This window comes from Acomys minous (genome assembly GCF_964271855.1).
Source record: "Acomys minous genome assembly, chromosome: 4".
NCBI lineage: Eukaryota > Metazoa > Chordata > Mammalia > Rodentia > Muridae > Acomys > Acomys minous.
The window spans coordinates 114,519,368-114,524,135 of record NC_140486.1 but is presented as its reverse complement, the minus strand read 5'-3'; the positions used below and the strand labels follow the sequence as shown (position 1 = coordinate 114,524,135).

General features: G+C 46.7%; 1 long non-coding RNA gene across 1 annotated transcript; it reads right to left on the bottom strand.

Moving 5' to 3' along the window:
* Window positions 1–273: 273 nt before the first annotated feature.
* Window positions 274–4,422, bottom strand: LOC311596084. Its single transcript, XR_014778701.1, has 3 exons — window positions 4,140–4,422; window positions 3,659–3,733; window positions 274–687 (listed from the first exon to the last, which is right to left on the bottom strand). It is a non-coding gene; the product is annotated as an uncharacterized lncRNA (long non-coding RNA).
* Between the last annotated feature and the right edge of the window lie 346 nt (window positions 4,423–4,768).

Genomic DNA, 4,768 nt, shown 5'->3' with positions numbered 1-4,768 from the left:
GACATGTATTTTGCTGGGCATGGTGGCTCACCCCTTTAATTCCACACTCAGAGGGCAGAGAGGCAGGTGGGGGCTCTGTGAGTTGGAGGCCATCCTGATCTATCAAATTCCAGGACAGTCAGGGGCTACAAAGGGAGACCCTATCTCAAAGAAATTTTAAAAATATTAAAAAAGCATTTACAGTACTAGTGGCAACCCTACACAGGCATTCAGTAGCGTGAGAAAGGGACATCGCTATCACTTTATGAGGCCAGCATCAACCAGTGCCAAAGTGCAGTGAGATCCTCGCAGAGAAAACTCCAGACTAAAGCCTGTACGCAGACACTCTTTACACATTTCTTGTTTCTTTTGGTTTTAAAGATTTATTTTTGATTTTAGCGTGTGACTGTTTGCTTGCATGTGTGTCTGCATACCACGTAGTTCCCTGGTGTCCATGGGGGCGGTAAGAGGCTGCATCCGATTTCCTGGAGCTGGAGTTACAGTTGGTCGTGAGCTGCATGTTGGTGTTGGGAACCGAGAGCAGTGAGCACTCTTAAGCACGAGCTGCCTCTCCAGCCTCCCTTTAGTTTATTTCAGAAGGGTTTCATGTAGCCTGTGGCAGCTTGAACCCCCAATCCTCCTCTCTCAACCTCCCACGTGTTGGAATTGCATGTGTACCCCACCATACCTGGGCCTCCGTACTAAATCCTTTAAAACATATTAGAAAATAATATCCAGTGATTAAATAGCATGAGGAAGTGATTTATGGAGGAGGAAAGATAATCAAAGAATTGTATTATATCAACTGACCTTTAAAGCAACTATATAGATAAATAATATAGGAAAACCTTTTCTAGTGCTTAAAATCCAATTGTGGCAGTTTGAATGAAAATGTCCCCTAAGGGCTCATATACTCATATATTTGGATGTTTGGTTCCTGGTTTGTGGAACTCTTTGGGAAGGATTAGGAGGTGTGGTCTTGTTGGAGGAAGTGTGTCACTGGGGGTGGACTCAGAAGTTTCAAAAGCCCGTATAGGCCCAGTTGCCCACCTCCCCCTCTCTCTCTCTCTCTCTCTCTCTCTCTCTCTCTCTCTCTCTCTCCCTCTCCCTCTCCCTCTCCCTCCCCCTCTCCCCCTCTCTCTCTCCCTCTCTCTGTAAAGATGTAAACATCTCAGCAGCATGCCGTCATACTCCCCACCATGATGATGATAGACTAACCCCCTGAAGCTGTAAGCAAGCCTCCAGTTAAATACTTGCTTTTTAAAAGTTGCCTTGGTTGTGGTGTCTCTTCACAGCAATTGGACAGTAACTAAGACATCACCCATATGTTAAAATGCCTGGCACACTTGGAATAAAATACATGGCCTCCTTCTGTTAAAGGGAACCTGCAGTAGAGTGATAAGCTAACTTCTCTGAGCACTGAGTGTTCAAAAATAAGCCAGATGTTTGTGAGATGCAATAGAAATTCTCAAGAAACTGATTGCCTGAATTCAATTTTTCTTGTTGAATATTTTTCCTATTATGTCTCTTCTAAACTGTAAGGACGTTCCTCTCACCACGTCCGGTCAACATTTTACTAGACGTCTTAGCTTGTGCAATAAAATAAGATAAATAATTTAGATTATAAAAGAAGCAGTAGCAAATATGCCAGATATAAATCGGGATAAATCAACCTATGAAATTTGAAGTTTATTCTGGTTCTCATCCTTGCCAGGGGCCTGCATCAACACATCGTGGTAGGAGCATGTGGGTGGTTTGAATGGAAAACGTCCCCATGATCTTGGGAATTTGAACCCTCGGGGCCCCGTTGGTGGTGCCATGTGGGCAGGCGGCGTAGGCAGTGCTGTGTTTTGGGAGGAAGCGCCACACTTGCTGGAGGAACATCCAAATTACTGCTGGGGCCAGCAAAGTTACAAAAACTAATGAGCAAATTAATCCACTGCACTCAGTGTGTAACGGTCACTTGTTTCCGTATACAGCCAGAAACAGCTAGAAACTGACATTTGTACAATGAAAACAACTACAACATCACAAAATGCAAGCTACAGTTGGACACGGTGCTGTAGACCTGCAACCCCAGCAGCCCTCAGGGTGGCTGAGGGAGACAGATGATGAACTACTGGCCAGCCTGGACTACGTAGTGAGATCTTGTGTTGCGGTTAAATTAGAAGTAGGTTCTAATAAAGTTTATTATCAGCCCTATAATTATTTTTATGGCGGTATTTTCTAACCTGCTAGCAATCAATGAAACGCAGACACTTGTTACATTTTAATATAGCCTTAAGCTAACCTGGGGCAGGGCAGATATTAATTCCCTAAACTACCTCCCATATTGAGGCAGGTATCCCATACCCTGCCCCAATCCCATGTCATCTGCTTCTAATAATTTCTATCACGCTACCTCCCATCCACAATACTAAATACTTGCTAATTATCATCATCTGGGTCAAATCCTCCATCCACGCGGGCCATGTGCATCTTCCTCCATCTAACCCGTGGTGCTGGCCTCCTTCCTTCTCTTTTCCTCCCTTGGCTTCCCCTTCTCCTCCAGTCTCTCTCCCAAAAGCCCGTGAACCTTAGCCACACCTATCCCATTTGCTCTGCCCAGGTGTGATGGCTTTTGAATTGGTCAAACAGGAATAAGTTCTTCGGTGAGGTTATAAACAATTTGGGGTGCGTGAGTCTGCTCATTTGGGTAGGCCAGACCGACCTCCAACAGTCTTGTCTCAACGCAAATAAGTAAACAAATACTGACCACCTGAAAATAATTTGACAATATGAGTTTGAGAAATACACAATAAAAACGGCAAGCTATTGTTGATCTGAGTTAAATGAGAAAGATGCAACAGCGTTACGATAGCCACTCTATTTTCTCAGACTACCCCACCACTTTAAGACACTCCAAATCAAACAAAGACAAACTTGTTTTGCATGAATCGATGGCTCATTCTAAAATCTGTACAGAAATTCAAAGGGCTACGAAGAGGCAAGGCAAGGCTTCAGGGGACTACACTGGTTCCCACCTAGAGCTGCGTCCTCCTCCCCGCATGGCTGCCAAGCCTTATGAAGCATCCGTTCTCCAAGTTCTGCCCGAGAGGTCTAAAAGCCCTGCAAAGATCTTCTGCAAAAGCAGGCCGTGGCCAGCGTCTTCCCTTCCCAATTGTTTCCCTATGCACTGCTGCCTCTCAGCATAGAGAGCACTCAGCACCCCCTACGATGATTTCTACAAGAAATACATGACTCTCCTTTGCTCTTACAGAACACAAACAAGTGCGGTGCTCTCCTGAATCATATTATGAAGATCTAGGCTCTAAAACCCGTGGATAGGGGAGCAAAGTGAAGAAGACAGAGTCTGAGGCAGCTTGCTTATGAAAAATTCTGTGGGGAGGGGGGGAGGGAGGGAGGGAGGGAGGAGAGGGAGATCTCAGAAGCCAGAAGAGGGCAGCAGATTCTTTAGAGTTAGAGTTAAAGGCAGTTTCCAGCCACAATGCGGGTGCTAGGAACCAAACTGAGGTCCTCTTAGAAGAGCAGCAAGTGTTCTTAAACCGGCACCACATCTCTGGCCCTTATTTAAAAATTTTTTTTGAATGAAGACAACTCATTACAAACATCAATCAGCCAATAGGCCAGGCCCCAACCTAGGCAGCTCTTGTGTCTGTGCTGGCTGCTAGGTCTTTACCTGAACAGTCTAGATGGCTTTAACGGTTCTTAATCCATCAAAAGGATCCACTGAGTGAAGAATCCCAACCAACCCCTGGTGGAAAAGAGAGGATTAGGTAAGAAAACCTTGACTGCTAGTCTACAAATGCCACCTTGAGGTCGAAACACCCAACAAAACAGCCCTCATGCCCACCCACAAAGCACGCCTCCAGCTTTGTCCCACAGTGCAGGTGCCAGGCAAACTTTAGGGAGCAAAAGGCTGGCGTGTCCGACTTCTTTTTGGCTGGTGTGTCCAACCTCTTTTTAGCCGAATCAGCTGAGCATCTGACTCAGCATCCAAGAGGCCAGCTAAGAACTCTACTTATTCTTCGTCCCTCAGCATGAGTGGGATAGGGGGTTGGAAAGGGAGCCCCAGAACCTAACTGGTCCTCAGCCTCAGGGCAAACTGGCACAGAGAACAGAGAACTGTGTGGGCCGTGCAATGACCACGACTGCCGCACTTTGCGCAGTAAGAAGGAAAGAGAGACTCAGAGGCAGATGACCCAGGGCACCCCGGTCAGATGCGGCCAGACAGGCACTGCCCATTCCAGCAAAGGCTTCAGACTCATGCGCAAGCCAGACAGTCCTCTTTGTTCTTCACACACATCGTTATTCTTCTGCGTACTCCCCAGCAGGTGACTGGAAGGCACAACCAGACAGGTCAGCCGACTGGATTTCCCCTCCGGTGGCTCAGGGCCTCCTGATAGAGTGCAGGTGCCTCTGCCTGCTCTGATAAATGGATCGATCGAGGCCTCCGCTCCCCAGCAGCCCTTTCCTGGCAGTTCTGGGCAGTGCATTTGGGTGAAATGACTCACTTGCTTTGTATCTGGAAGCATTTTGGCAGCTAAGCGAATGATGTCTATCCAGCCTGAGGCTCATACTGCCGTGTGTGTGTGTGTGTGTGTGTGTGTGTGTGTGTGTGTGTGTGTGAGAAAACCCTGATAGATGACTCATTGTGACCTGTGCTTGTTCAGGGGAAATCAGGAATGCTAGAACATTCCATTGTCAAAGTAGCCTGTAATCCTAGGTTTTTCGGAGATGGAGGCAAGAGAATTGAAAATTCAATGACAACCAGGGGACAGACAGAGTT